Source organism: Schistocerca nitens, chromosome 9 (assembly GCF_023898315.1).
Source record: "Schistocerca nitens isolate TAMUIC-IGC-003100 chromosome 9, iqSchNite1.1, whole genome shotgun sequence".
Lineage (NCBI taxonomy): Eukaryota > Metazoa > Arthropoda > Insecta > Orthoptera > Acrididae > Schistocerca > Schistocerca nitens.
The window spans coordinates 117595337-117611862 of NC_064622.1; positions in this window are offsets into that span (position 1 = coordinate 117595337).

Genomic DNA, 16526 nt, shown 5'->3' on the forward strand with positions numbered 1-16526 from the left:
GTTCAGGGTGTTTAAAATAATTTCCATATGTTCCTACAGGAGATAGTATTGGTCAAAATTAAAAGAAATGTTCATATCAGTATACAAGCGCTAAACATTACCTTTTGAAGTGTGGGCTGTTTAACTTGTTTCGATGAATGTGTAGTATTTGGTATGTAGGCCGTCTTATTGTTCATTACGCGATGAATTACAAGCACTATTGGAGAACGTTATCCGAGCAGAAAACCGACGACTGGGGCTTACGCACGATCTTGCAACTGTATTTCACCGCAACGTTTCATGGGCGATGGATTGGTGGAGGAAGTCCGGAAGCATGGCCTCCCAGGACATGAATCCGTTCGATATCTGGCTGGTGGGCCATTTAAAGGCGTTGGTGGCTACCCAAATGACCAACAATGTGCAGACGGTACAGGAACCAATGGATGTGATGCAGGATGAATGGGGCCAGGCATATTTAAAACGGTGTGTGATTCACTGGGAAGAAGCGCTGACGGATATGTCAGGATAGATGGAAACCACATGCAGCATAGTGTATAAGTGTATACAGAGTGGTCCGATAGTCTGTTCTCCCTCTTTCCAAGCATTTGTCCCGACTTGTGGGGTCTCCAGTTAATCGGATGTGGCATGTTAATTTTAAGGGGTGGCTGGAGGCCCTTCCTGCCGCCATCTCGTACCACCTGGGAAGGAATTAGTGTACCCCAAATGTCTGCGTCTAGTGTAATCCATGGAAAAGTGCGAATGTCTTCAGATGTCTGCGAGCTGTGTAACTGAGGCGGAACGTGGTGACCAGCCCGGCATTCACCTATCGGGATGTGGAAAACCGCCTAAAAACCACATCCAGCCTGACTGGCACACCGGTCCTCGTCGTTAATCCGCCGGGCGGATTCGATCCGGGGCCGGCGCGCCTACCCGAGTCCAGGAAGCAGCGCGTTAGCGCTCTCGGCTACCCTGGCAGGTTTGTCCGCAAGTCCGTTAACGTTTGAAAATGCACTAGTCCACTGTAGGTAGAGAGGTAAGACTTGACAAATGTACCTGAAATTAAATGAGATTTTATTGAAACCAAAACCGAGTGCAAAGACTGGCCAACAGATGGAGATGGACAGCAACACGTCAGTAACATCGCAGGAGAATCATGTATAAAATGAATTGTAATGAGAAAGGGAGACATGCGCCAGCAAATGCGGCGTGCTGAAGTTACGAGAAAGGCATCGTTAGTTAAGCCTTACTATCGTTATGGAGAATCCGCTGTTGCATCTTTACGACCCTGTCGCCATACGAAGGTTTTTCGAAAGGGTGACGAGCGTCACTGTGAACAAAATGGTCATGGGTTGTTTAGACACTCGATCACACAAGTGCTACTGATGCACGAGCAGTTCAGGAAGAAATGGAGACTTCAGCTGGTTCATCTCCGCATGGTTATGTCAGCGCTCATGTAGTCGCACGTCGCACCAGCATTCCAAGCAGTACTGTTTGGGGGGCACCAAGAAGTACTCTACAGTGCTATCCGTCCAAAATCCAGAGTCATCATGAACTATAAGCCACCGATTTTGTGATGCGAAAATCATTTGCGGCGACGACACTTCAAAAAATATGGGGAGGGTGGAGGGAGTTGACGATTGACTATGTAACGTGTTGTGAACAGACGAAGCCTATTTAATACTCCGAGGGTCTGTCAACGTCCACAACTGCAGAATTTGGGCTACCAGAAATCGTAGAATTGTCGTGTAAGCCCCATTTCACGATGAGAAAGTCACGGTGTGCTGTGGATATACCACTCTAGTCGTTATCGGATCTTTTTTCTTCGAGGAAATGCGACATGCTGCTTTTCAGACGGTGAGCATGCCTGGTGCTCGGCACGCCGATATGTTACAGATTCGCATCATCCCAAGCTTGGCTGATGAACATCTGCTTGAAGGTACGACATTTATGCAGCATGGCGGTCCGTCCCATATTGCTATATGTGTGACAGATCTCTTGCGCACGTCGTTTGATGAGGACCGCATGGTGAACCGCCATTTCGGTCATCCTTGATCTCCCAGATCCTCAGACCCCAGTGCGAATGATTATTGCTTGTGGGATTACCAGAAATCGCAAGTCCACCACGATCGTCCGAACTCGTTAGGGATACTAAAAGAAAACATCCGACGGCTATTTCTCACCATACTTACTGATATACTGTACAGTGCTGTTCACAACATTGTCCCTCGACTAGCGGTATTGTTGATGAATGACAGCCGACAAGCTGGGCATTTGTTATAAACAACATCCACCAAGTCGTTAGCTGTTCCCTGCAGAAACACTAAGCCGTGCTACCTCTACAGCCGTCCATAATTTTCGGAAGTGTTGCTGGTGTAGGATTCAGTGCACGAACTAATCTCTCAACCATGTCCCATAAATGTTCGATAGGACTCGTGTCGGACGATCAGGGTGGCCATATCATTCACCGGAACTGTCCAGAGTGTTTTTCAAATCAGTCGCGAATAATCGTGGCCCGGTGATATGCCGCACTTTCACCCATAAAAATTCCATCGTTGTCTGGGAACATGAAGTCAATGAATGGCTGCAGAGGTCTCCAAGTAATCGAACATAACCATTCCAAATCAGTTATCGGTTCAGTTCGACCAGAGGACCCAGTCAACCCCATGTAAATTCCACTATGGAGCCACAATCATCTTCATAGCCGGCCGGGGTTCTACAGGCGCTACAGTCTGGAACCGCGCGACCGTTACAGTCGCAGGTTCGAATCCTGCCTCGGGCATGGATGTGTATGGTGTCCTTAGGTTTAAGTAGTTCTAAGTTCTAGGCGACTGATGACCTCAGAAGTTAAGTCCCATGGTACTCAGAGCCATTTGAGCCATTTCATCTTCATAGTGCCTTGTTGACAACTACGGTCCATGTCTTCGTGGGGTCTACGCCACACTCGAAGCGTACTATCAGCTCTTTCTAACTGCAATCGGGTGTCATCTGACCAGACCACGGTTTTCCAGTAGTCTAGCGTCCAACCGATATGGTTACGAGCCCAGGAAGAGGCACTGCAGGCGATATCGTATTGTTACGAAAGGTACTCGCGTCGATTGTCTGCTGCCATAGCCGATTAACGCCGAATTTCGCCACAGTTTTCTAACTTACATGTTCGTCGTACATCCCACATTGATTTCTGTGGTTATTTCACGCAGTGTTGCTGCTATGTTAGCGATGAGAACTCAATGCAGACATCGCTGCTCTCGGTCGTTAAGTAAAACTGTCGGCCACTCCGTTGTCCGTGGTGAGAGGTAATGCCTGAAATTTGGTATTGTCGGCATGTTCTTGACACTGTGTATTTCGGAATATTGAATTCCCTAACTATATCCTAAACAGACTGTCCCATGCGTCTAGCACCAATTACCATTCCGTGTTCAAATTGTGTTAGTTCCCATCGTGATGCCATAACCAAATCGGAAGCCTTTTCACGTGAGTCACCCGAGTACAATTGACAGCTCTGGGGGGTGTCTGATGGGAACTGGATCCCTTTCTACTTCAAGGTCCGGGACTGGAAGTCTCTTTCCTTGTGTCTGATATTTCTTTTTATGGGTGGTGGGATACGAGCTCGTTGGAAGGAGGTGGCTTACAGGTGAGATTTAGTGTCAGATGTTAAAATGGCGATCGACAATCATCCGTGGGAATTTGGTTCGAGGGTCTGGGGCTATATTTCCAATGGATTGTATGAGAGGATGGGGGGGTTGGTTTGCGTTCTTGTATAAAAGGTTTGTGCTTGTTGCTGGATGATACGTGTGATCTTCGTGACACTGTGTGCTGTGTAGATGTCTGTGTTAGGTATGAAGCGGGGCGCGTTGAGGGCTATTCTGAGGAATCTGTTCTGTGTGGTTTGCACTTTTTTCATGTGCGTATCAGCGGTGGGTGTCCATATTTCTGATCCGTATGTGATTACAGTTTGAATCAAGGTTTTAAACAAATGGAGCATAGCCTTCCCCCCGTCCCCCTTGATGAGTGGATAGAGCTAGTAAAGGAGGCCCTGGCCTCGGTTGCAAATGTGCTCGACATGCTTTTGAAATGTCAGTCTTCAGTCTAAAACCATTCACAGGTATTTGACATTGGTTCTCTAGGGTATAGGTGATCCATTGAGGGACAGTGAAGCAGCATCAGGAATAGTTTTGTATGTGAACATTATGGCCTGGGTTTTGTCGGAATTTATTGTGATTTTCCATCTAAGTTGTAAGTAGGCTGTATAGGTTTCTTTATTGGTAACGCCACGTAGCGCTCTCTATGAAAATCTCTGGCTGTGCTGTGTGCGGTCTGTGGCTGGTTTGCATTGTTGTTGCCTATTGTAGTGTTGGGCAGCTGGATGTTAACAGCGCGTAGCGTTGCGCAGTTGGAGGTGAGCCGCCAGCAGTGGTGGATGTGGGGAGAGAAATGGCGGAGTTTGGAAATTTGTAAGACTGGATGTCATGAACTGCTATGTATATTATGATTTTTCAACACTATTAAGGTAAATACATTGTTTGTCCTCTATTAAAATCTTTCATTTGCTAACTATGCCTATCAGTAGTTAGTGCCTTCCGCAGTTTGAATCTTTTATTTAGCTGGCAGTAGTGGCGCTCGCTGTATTGCAGTAATTCGAGTAACGAAGATTTTGTGAGGTAAGTGATTTGTGAAAGGTATAGGTTAATGTTAGTCAGGGCCATTCTTTTGTAGGGATTTTTGAAAGTCAGATTGCGTTGCGCTAAAAAAATATTGTGTGTCAGTTTAAGCACAGTCATGTATAACTGTTCTAAGGTGACGTTTCATATGTCAACCCTTAGCCGAGGATACCTCACTGGAATCTTCTGATTTTTTCTTGTAGTTTGTGTAATTACTGTAGATTTTGTTTATTGCTAGCGCATAATTGTAGAGAGAATCTCCTTTGTAGCTGCAGTCTTTCATTCTTTTGTAGGGATTTTTGAAAGTCAGATTGCGTTGCGCTAAAAATATTGTGTATCAGTTTAAGCACAGTCATGTACAATTTTTCTAAGGGGACGTTTCAAAGTGTCCAATTGCGTATTTCGTGCAGATGTTCCATGACAGCTCCACCAATGCATTGGCCTCTTATACTTCGTGTATGCGATACTATCGCCATCTGTGTATGTGCATATCGTTGACTTATTACTTTTGTCACCTCAATATTGTATGTAGTACTGTACTGCTCCCGTCCATTCTGACTGCAAAATGACATCAGAGACAAATAAGATGGTAGTTTACGTGGACAAAAGGGTAGGATAAACGAGAATTGTTTGGAAAACGTTGCTGCAGAATGTAGTGCAACTGCAAAGATTCCACGATGCTCAGATATAGGTGTTACGGACGAATTATAAACAGCTGGTTGCAAAGTGATAATGATGGCGGCTACGATATGATTTCCGATGGCGAAATTATCGTCATTCTTTCACCTGCAGACTGACGACAGTGATGATGGATTAGCTGACGAACTGAAGACATTACTAAGCACACAAAGGCAACAACGCACCTGGACTTAATAATGGTTTATTTGAAACGCCAGGCGGAAACAATTTCGACTGAACTATTGCTGGTGATACGCCTACGTCATCATGCTTCACATAAATGACGTACGAATCTCGCGCAAAAGAAATTTTACTGATTGATTCAGTGTACAAAGTTCTTTCAATATCTGGTCAGCATTTATATCAAATTAATGTATAATTTGTGTCTTCGCGCAAAAATAAATGTAGCGTTTGTGTATATAGAGCACTTAATCCGTACGATTATGTTTTTTGGTTACTTCCTGGGTTATCCGGATGACCTATGGCGCCACCTAATCGTGATCAAAAGATGTTCAGTTATAATTTTTCTGACATTCTCCGATTACCAGAAGCGTCTAGAATGGCTCTGCGTTAGAATATATACATCGTGGAATATACAATTTGTATTTTCGCGAAGTAGGGGAGATAGTGTCACAGACACGATACGTGAATTGGAGTGGCTATCATTAAAACAAAGGCGTTATTCGTTGCGACGGGATCTTCTCATGAAATTTCAATCACCAATTTTCTCCTCCGATTGCGAAAACATTCTGTTGGCACCCACCTACATAGGGAGAAACGATCATCACGATAAAATAAGAGAAATCAGGGCTCGCACAGAAAAATTTAAGTGCTCGTTTTTCCCGCGCGCTGTTCGAGAGCAGAACGGTAGTGTGACAACTTGAAGGTGGTTCATTGAACCCTCTTTCAGGCACTTTATTCTGAAGAGTAGAGTAATCACATAGATGTATATGAAGATGTAGAGAAAAACAAACGACATTAAGATCATCACCGAAATATTTCGTGGTGTCCCACCATAACATCACGTGTAGGACATGAGTAGCGGTCCTTGCAATAAGGAAATGCAAATCATGCTATGTAACGCGAACAGTTCCCATTCGTATTGTTTGAGTGACCTACCGTCGCTCATTGTCCGGAACATTTTGTTGATGATTCACCTTAACTATACACAGAAAAGACAAAAGCGCTTTCCAACGGTACGAGTTGTTCCCATGTCCCCATTTGAAATTCTGAAGTTGAGTTCCTTTTCTCCATTTTTCTGGCCGTTATATTCGCTCTTGCTGTCTCTGGCAGAATTACGATATCATAGCTAAACCTTAAAGATTTTATTTCTTCTTACGAAAATTAATTCCATTTCCCAATTTCTCCTTCGTTTCGTGTACTGTCAATGCACAGAGCTATTGAGAAGGGATCTCAGGCTATGACTTTGTCTCATTCTCTTCTCAGTTACTGTGTTCGTTACACGTCCTCGAGACTTATAATTGCTTACCTAGTTCCTATACAAATTGTAGATGTCATTTCACTCTTTGTATTTAACGCTTACTACCTTCAGAATTTTCGAGATTCTCATTAAAAAATTGTTGTTGTCGTTGTGGTCTTCATCCGAAGACCGTTCTGATGCAACTCTCCACGTTAGTCTATCACGTACATGTCTTTTCACCACTGCCTATCTGCTACATCCTACATCCATTTCACTGTGATTACTGTGCTCGAGCCGTGGTCTCCTACAAACTTGACCGTCTACATTTACTTCCATTCCACGTGTAATAATTCCGTGAACACTCAGAATGTCTGTTACGAACTGTTCCTTCCATTAGTCAAATTTTTCCATTCCATGCCTCCTCATTAGTTATTCAAACTACCGATGTAAGCTTCAGCATTCTTCTACAACATCACATTTCAAAAGCTTTATTCTCTTCTTGTCGAAATAGCTTATCGTTTATGTTTCACTCCTGTACGAGGCCTAAATCCAGACAACTACCTACAGAAAAAGACTTCCTACATCTAAATTTACATTAGATGTTAAAAATTCCTCTTTTTCAGAAATCCTTTTTTTACTATTGCCAATCTGCATTTTGCGTTCCTTCTACTTTGGCGACCATCATTGATTTTGCTGCCCGAATAGTAAAACTCATTAGTGTGTCTTATTTCCTAATCTGATTCACTCAGCATTGTTTGATTTAATTCGACTACATTCCAGTACTTTTACTTTTGTTGGTGTCCGTGTTATAATCTCTTTTCATGACACTGTCCAATTCGCTCAACTGCTCTTCGAGGGCCTTTGCGTCTCTGATAGAATTACAATGTTATTGAGTAATCTAAAAGACTTTTTCATCTCCCTAAACTTCAGTTTACTTTCAAAATCTCTTCTTGTTATGTTTTTCTGCTTGCTCAATGTACAGACTTGATGACACCTTGGGTAGGTGACAATATTGTCTCACTCTCTTCTCATCCACTGCTTCCCTTTCACGTCCTTAAACACCTGTAACTGCACTCTGGTTTCTGTACAAGTTTAAATAATCTTTCACTTTTTGTAGTTTATCCTTGTTACCTTCTAAATTTCAAAGTCAGCTGTCTGGTCAATGTTGCCAAAAGTTTTCTCCAGTGCCACAAATTCTATAGACATTGGTTTACCTTTCTTTCACTTACCATCTAATACAAGTCGTAGGGTCAAAATGGTTCAAATGGCTCTGAGCACTATGGGACTCAACTGCTATGGTCATCAGTCCCCTAGTACTTAGAACTACTTAAACCTAACTAACCTAAGGACATCACACACATCCATGCCCGAGGCAGGATTCGAACCTGCGACCGTAGCAGTCGCACGGTTCCGGACTGCGCGCCTAGAACCGCGAGACCACCGCGGCCGGCTCGTAGGGTCAGTATTGTCTCGCGTGTACCTGCATTTCCCCAGAACCAAAACTAATCTTCCCCGATATCGGTCTCTACTAGTTTCTCATTTTTTCTGTCGACAGTTCGTGTCAGTATATTCCAGCAATGACTTATTAAATTGATTGTTCGTTAATATTCACACCTGTCAACACCAGCCTTTACTTGGGAACTGGAATCACTACGTTCTTCTTTAAGTCTGGGGGTAATTCTGTCTTGTTGTTGTTGTTGTGGTCTTCAGTCCTGAGACTGGTTTGATTCAGCTCTCCATGCTACTCTATCCTGTGCAAGCTTCTTCATCTCCCAGTACCTACTGCAACCTACATCCTTCTGAATCTGCTTAGTGTATTGATCTCTTGGTCTCCCTCTACGATTTTTACCCTCCACGCTGCCCTCCAATGCTAAATTTGTGATCCCTTGATGCCTCAAAACATGTCCTACCAAACGATCCCTTCTTCTAGTCAAGTTGTGCCACAAACTTCTCTTCTCCCCAATCCTATTCAATACCTCCTCATTAGTTACGTGATCTACCCACCTTATCTTCAGCATTCTTCTGTAGCACCACATTTCGAAAGCTTCTATTCTCTTCTTGTCCAAACTGGTTATCGTCCATGTTTCACTTCCATACATGGCTACACTCCATACAAATACTTTCAGAAACGACTTCCTGACACTTAAATCTATACTCGATGTTAACAAATTTCTCTTCTTCAGAAACGATTTCCTTGCCATTGCCAGTCTACATTTTATATCCTCTCTACTTCGACCATCATCAGTTATTTTACTCCCTAAATAGCAAAACTCCTTTACTACTTTAAGTGTCTCATTTCCTAATCTAATCCCCTCAGCATCACCCGACTTAATCTGACTACATTCCATTATCCTCGTTTTGCTTTTGTTGATGTTCATCTTATATCCTCCCTTCAAGACACTGTCCATTCCGTTCAACTGCTCTTCCAAGTCCTTTGCTGTCTCTGACAGAATTACAATGTCATCGGCGAACCTCAAAGTTTTTACTTCTTTTCCATGAATTTTAATACCTACTCCGAATCTTTCTTTTGTTTCCTTTACTGCTTGCTCAATATACAGATTGAATAACATCGGGGAGAGGCTACAACCCTGTCTCACTCCTTTCCCAACCACTGCTTCCCTTTCATGCCCCTCGACTGTTATAACTGCCATCTGGTTTCTGTACAAATTGTAAATAGCCTTTCGCTCCCTGTATGTTCCCCCTACCACCTTCAGAATTTGAAAGAGAGTATTCCAGTTAACGTTGTCAAAAGCTTTCTCTAAGTCTACAAATGCTAGAAACGTAGGTTTGCCTTTTCTTAATCTTTCTTCTAAGATAAGTCGTAAGGTTAGTATTGCCTCACGTGTTCCAACATTTCTACGGAATCCAAACTGATCTTCCCCGAGGTCCGCTTCTACTAGTTTTTCCATTCGTCTGTAAAGAATTCGCGTTAGTATTTTGCAGCTGTGACTTATTAAACTGATAGTTCGGTAATTTTCACATCTGTCAACACCTGCTTTCTTTGGTATTGGAATTATTATATTCTTCTTGAAGTCTGTGGGTATTTCGCCTGTCTCATAAATCTTGCTCACCAGATGGTAGAGTTTTGTTAGGGTTGGCTCTCCCAAGGCCATCAGTAGTTCTAATGGAATGTTGTCTACTCCCGGGGCCTTGTTTCGACTCAGGTCTTTCAGTGCTCTGTCAAACTCTTCACGCAGTATCTTATCTCCCATTTCATCTTCATCTACATCCTCTTCCATTTCCATAATACTGTCCTCAAGTACATCGCCCTTGTATAAACCCTCTATATACTCCTTCCACCTTTCTGCCTTCCCTTCTTTGCTTAGAACTGGGTTGCCATCTGAGCTCTTGATATTCATACAAGTGGTTTTCTTTTCTCCAAAGGTCTCTTTAATTTTCCTGTAGGCAGTATCTATCTTACCCCTAGTGAGACAAGCCTCTACATCCTTACATTTGTCCTCTAGCCATCCCTGCTTAGCCATTTTGCACTTCCTGTCGATCTCATTTTTGAGACGTTTGTATTCCCTTTTGCCTGCTTCATTTACTGCATTTTTATATTTTCTCCTTTCATCAATTAAATTCAATATTTCTTCTGTTACCCAAGGATTTCTATTAGCCCTCGTCTTTTTACCTACTTGATCCTCTGCTGCCTTCACTACTTCATCCCTCAGAGATACCCATTCTTCTTCTACTGTATTTCTTTCCCCCATTCCTGTCAATTGTTCCCTTATGCTCTCCCTGAAACTCTCTACAACCTCTGGTTCTTTCAGTTTATCCAGATCCCATCTCCTTAAATTCCCACCGTTTTGCAGTTTCTTCAGTTTCAATCTGCAGTTCATAACCAATAGATTGTGGTCAGAATCCACATCTGCCCCTGGAAATGTCTTACAATTTAAAACCTGGTTCCTAAATCTCTGTCTTACCATTATATAATCTATCTGATACCTATTAGTATCTCCAGGATTCTTCCAGGTATACAACCTTCTTTTATGATTCTTGAACCAAGTGTTAGCTATGATTAAGTTATGATCTGTGCAAAATTCTACAAGGCGGCTTCCTCTTTCGTTTCTTCCCCCCACTCCATATTCACCTACTATGTTTCCTTCTCTCCCTTTTCCTACTGACGAATTCCAGTCACCCATGACTATTAAATTTTCGTCTCCCTTCACTACCTGAATAATTTCTTTTATCTCGTCATACATTTCATCAATTTCTTCATCATCTGCAGAGCTAGTTGGCATATAAACTTGTACATTCCACGCTCCGATCCGTAGAAAGCCAGTTTTCCTTCTCCTGATAACGACGTCCTCTTGAGTAGTCCCCGCCCGGAGATCCGAATGGGGGACTATTTTACCTCCGGAATATTTTACCCAAGAGGACGCCATCATCATTTAATCATACAGTAAAGCTGCATGTCCTCGGGAAAAATTACGGCTGTAGTTTCCCCTTGCTTTCAGCCGTTCTGTCTTATAACAAATTTATTTTGGGGTGTCAGCGCAAGGCACCATACTGGCTAGGTTGTAGGCTTCAAATCGGCCGCGGTCCATCATTACACATCGGACCCGCGAGTCGCCACTGTCGACGCTAGCAGACCGAGCGCCGCCACTCGGCTGGTCTTACGAGACAAGCTAGCGCACTGGCCAGTTCTACAGCCGACTTTAATAGGAATGGTTCGCTTGTAATAGCTTCAGAGATCTCATTTGCAGAGACGCTAGCTAGCATAGCCTTCAGCTAGGTCAGTAGCTACGACCTAGCCAGGCGCCACTTACAGTTTATGCATTGAAAATTGATCTATATGTGTGAAGCAATCAGAATTTTAAAGAAGAGCCGGCCGGAGTGGCCGAGCGGTTCTAGGCGCTACAGTCTGGAACCGCGACGCTAAATCAAAGCTAAGTATTTAATTGTATTCCTGTCTACTAACTTTCGAATCACCTAAAATGTTCCAGATACATACCGTCAAGTATAGTTCATTGATCGTCAGCCTCCGTGACCAACGATTGCAATTAATGGCCACACCAAGTGATCAGACTAAGAGTTAAATTGAGTGACTCAGATGGGTCACCCTTTTTCCATGAGGCCCATAGTTCCGCCTCATGCATAACGTATTTTACCACGAATAATAACAAAGCAAAAAAGTCATTTTAGCTATAGAACCTAATGCAGCAAGTATCCTCAAAAATGGTTCAAATGGCTCTGAGCACTATGGGACTTAACATCTATGGTCATCAGTCCCCTAGAACTTTAGAACTACTTAAACCTAACTAACCTAAGGACAGCACACAACACCCAGCCATCACGAGGCAGTGAAAATCCCTGACCCCGCCGGGAATCGAACCCGGGAACCCGGGCGTGGGAAGCGAGAACGCTGCCGCACGACCACGAGATGCGGGCTCAAGTATCCTCGTCAGAGTTATTGGACGCCACAAATATGAGTTAGGAGGTTCGCTTAAATGTGATGGTCTATGGCAGGAGAGACCGTATTTGGGAGCCGATGGAAAGGGCGCGCCCAAACGTTTGAGGCAGTGACTGCCCCTGGGAATGAGTCAGAGGCAGCGAAGCATGCCTCCCCCGCGCGGGCGGCGGCCCTGCCTCGTGGTGGATCCGGTAAGCAGCGGACGCCGTGGGAAGGGGTTGCCTTTGGTGGGCGGCCCCAGTGTGAGGCGCGTAATGGGCCCTCTCAGGGAAACTGCGGAACGGGAAACAAGAAGAGTCGATGTGCACACGAAATCCATTCTACACTCATACTCAAAAATTAAGGATAACTGCAGACTGTGGTGCCACACAACGTAGCACTGCACAAAACTGACGCTAATAGCATAGGTACATAGGGAACACACACGACACAGATCTGTAAGTCCACGGTATTGGTGATAAGTTGAGAAAACCGTCCCGAAACACATGTACTACAAAACGGCACTGTTTCCTGCGCTTGTACCCCGACATCAATATGGGATGTGATCACCATGCACACGTACACACGCCGCACAACGTGTTGGCATACTCTGGATCAGGTGGTCGAGTAGCTGCTGGGATATAGCCTCCCATTCTTGCACCAGTGCCTGTCGGAGGTCCTGAAGTGTCGTAGGGGTTTGAAGGTGTGCAGCGATACGTCGACCGAGAGCATCCCAGAAGGTTTACGCCTGGAGAACTGGCAGGCCACTCCATTCGCCTGATATCTTCTGTTTCAAGGTACTCCTCCACGATGGGAGCTCCGTGGGGCCGTGCGTTATCATCCATCAGGAGGAAGGCGGGACCCACTGCACCCCTGAAAAGGCGGACATACTGATGCAAAATGGCGTCCCGATACACCTGACCTGTTACAGTTCCTCTGTCAAAGACATGCAGGGGTTTTCGTGCACCAGTCATAACTCCACCACACACCATCAAACCACGACCTCCATACAGGTCCCTCTGAAGGGGTTGGTATCTGGTTCCTTGTTTACGCCAGATGAAATCCCGGGTCCGCAGCTCGTGGTCGTGCGGTAGCGTTCTCGCTTCCCGCGACCGTGTTCCCGGGTTCGATTCCCGGCGGGGTCAGGGATTTTCTCTGCCTCGTGATGTCTGGGTGTTGTGTGCTGTCCTTAGGTTAGTTAGGTTTAAGTAGTTATAAGTTCTAGGGGACTGATGACCATAGATGTTAAGTCCCATAGTGCTCAGAGCCATTTGAACCATTTTTTGAAATCCCGGCGAGAATCACTGTTCAGGCTATACCTGGACTCGTCCGTGAACATAACCTGCGACCACTGTTCCCACGACCATGTACTGTGTTCTTGACACCAGGCTTTACGAGCTCTCCTGTGACCAGGGGACAGTGGAATGCACCTTGCAGGTCTCCGGGCGAATAAACCATGTCTGTTCAGTCATCTGTACACTGTGTGTCTGGAGACAACTGTTCCAGTGGCTGCGGTAAGGTCCCGAGCAAGGCTACCTGCAGTACTCCGTGGCTGTCTGTGGGCACTGATGGTGAGATATCGGTCTTCTTGTGGTGTTATACACTGTGGACGTCCCGTACTATAGCTCCTGGACACGTTCCTGTCTTCTGGAATCGTTGCCATGATCCTGAGATCACACTTTGTGGCACACGGAGGGCCCGTGCTACGACCTGCTGTGTTTGACCAGCGAGCAGTCGCCGTAGTATTCTACCACTCATAACGTCATCAATATGTGTTCTTTGAGACATTTTCAGCACACAGTCACCATTAGCACGCCTGAAAAAGTCTGCACACTTACTCGCTGCACCGTACTGTGACATGCACATACACACCTGCCGGCCGCGGTGGTCTCGCGGTTCTAGGCGCGCAGTCCGGAACCGTACGACTGCTACGGTCGCAGGTTCGAATCCTGCCTCGGGCATGGGTGTGTGTGATGTCCTTAGGTTAGTTAGGTTTAAGTAGTTCTAAGTTCTAGGGGACTTATGACCACAGCAGTTGAGTCCCATAGTGCTCAGAGCCATTTGAACCAAACACACCTCTGCGTATGTAGACTGCTGCCAGCGCCACCGTGCGACGACCTCAGATCAAATGCACCGCGTGGTCATACCCTGAGGTGGTTTAAACCCGCAAACCGCCCACCAGAGCGTTGTTTCACCTTGTATCAGCGTTATCCTTAGTTTATGAACATGAGTGTACAAAGAAATACCCGCAAGTGGGTGATGGTATCCAGGGAAAAATCTAAAACTCTTGCAGTAACTAGGGATGTGCGATGTTGGCAAATTATCGAATCTCATTTTGATTTTATCATCGACGTCTAACCGTCGTTGGCCGATAATAATCGACCCCACCCCCTCCCGAATCATCAATTCAAATACATTACAGGAAGTCGCAATTGGGAATGAGGATAACCATCAGATGTACCGGCTGATCAAAAAGTCAGTATAAATTTAAAACTTAATAAACCACGGAATGATGTAGATAGAGAGGTAAAAATTGACACACATGCTTGGAATGACATTGGGTTTTATTAGAACAAAAAAAAAAAAACAAAGTTCACAAAATGTCCGACAGATGGCGCTGGACAGCAAAGCGTCAATGACTGCGCATGACAATCGTGTATAAAAGGAGCTGTAATGAGAGAGAGAATCAGATGCGCCAGCAGTCGCAGCATGTTGACGTTACCTGAAAAGGCGCTTTTAGTGAAGCTGTATTATCAGAATTGGGAATGTGCTAGTTCAACGTTACGATCCTATCGCCATAGGAAGGGGATTCGAACGGGTAAAGGTCCGTTGACAAATGCAGCTGTGGCGAGAATGATTTCGAAGTTCGAAGCCACGGGTTGTTTAGACGATAGAGCCGGTAGTGGCCGACCGAGCACAAGGCGTAATGCTGCAGAGACTGTTCAGGAAGAAATGGAGACTATAGCGGGTTCGTCTATGTACGGGGAAGTCAGCGCTCGTGCAGTCGCACGTCCCACCGTCATTCCATACACTACTGTTTGGTTGGCACTAAGGCGTACCCTCCGATGCTATCCGTACAAAATCAATCGCCATCGTGAACTGTTACCTGGCGATTTAGTGAAGCGGAGGCCATTTGCGGTGTGGGCGTTTCAAAAGATGGCGGAAGATGACGATTGGCTGAGTAACGTGTTGTCGACCGACGAAGCTCATTTCACGCTCCGAGGGTCTGTCAACGGCCACAACTGCAGAATTTGGGCTACCGAAAATCCTTGAACTGTCGTGGAAACTCCATTGCACGACGAGAAAGCCACGGTATGGGTTGGATTTACCACATCTACCGTTATTGAGCCTTTTTTCTTCGAGGAAATGCATGATTCTGGTTTTTTAACTGCTACCGTGAAGGGTGAGAGGTACGCCGATATGTTACAGAATCGCATCATCCCCAGCCTGGCTGATAAACACCTGCTGGAACGTACGATGTTTATGCAGAATGGCGCTCCACCCCATATTGCTAGACGCGTGAAAGATCTTTTGCGCGCGTCGTTTGGTGATGATTGTGTGGGCAGCCGCCACTTTCGTCATGCTTGGCCTCCCAGGTCCCCATACCTTAGTCAGTGCGATTATTGGCTTTGGGGTTACCTGAAGTCGCAAGTGTATCGTGATAGACCGACATCTCTCGGGATGCTGAAAGACAACATCCGACGCCAATGCCTCACCATAACTCCGGACATGCTTTACAGTGCTGTTCACAACATTATTCCTCGACTACAGCTATTGTTGAGGAATGATGGTGGACATATCTAGCATTTCCTGTAAACAACATCATCTTTGCTTTGTCTTACTTTGTTATGCTAATTATTGCTGAGTGATCAGATGAAGCGCCATCTGTCGGACATTTTTTGAACTTTTGTATATTTTTGGTTCTAAAGGTCTTTCCAAGCATGTGTGTCAGTTTGTACCTCTCCATCTACATTGTTCCGTGATTTATCCAGTTTTCAAATTTATACTGACTTTTTGATCACCCGGTATATATTTCCGTAAAGGTCAGACGTGGTACTTGAAAGTCGCTTGCCCAGTATCAGCAGATAAATACGATACTGCAATGCCTGTGTTATTCTGACTACGATGCGAAATTCCTGTGGACAGCCACGCTTGTGCAAAAGAACAGGCAATGCGGCCACTACAACCATTATGAAATACATTAAATGCATTCGCAACTGCGAATTCCTTTAATGTGTTTCATAACAGCTGTAGTCAACGCAGTGCCCAAAAGAATTTTGCATCGTACTCAGAATAACACAGGCTCTGCAATATCGTATCAATGTTAAATGGTGAATTTATCCAATTTCATAAGGAGATCTGAACAGTTGTGCTGACATTTATCACTTTGGATCTCTCT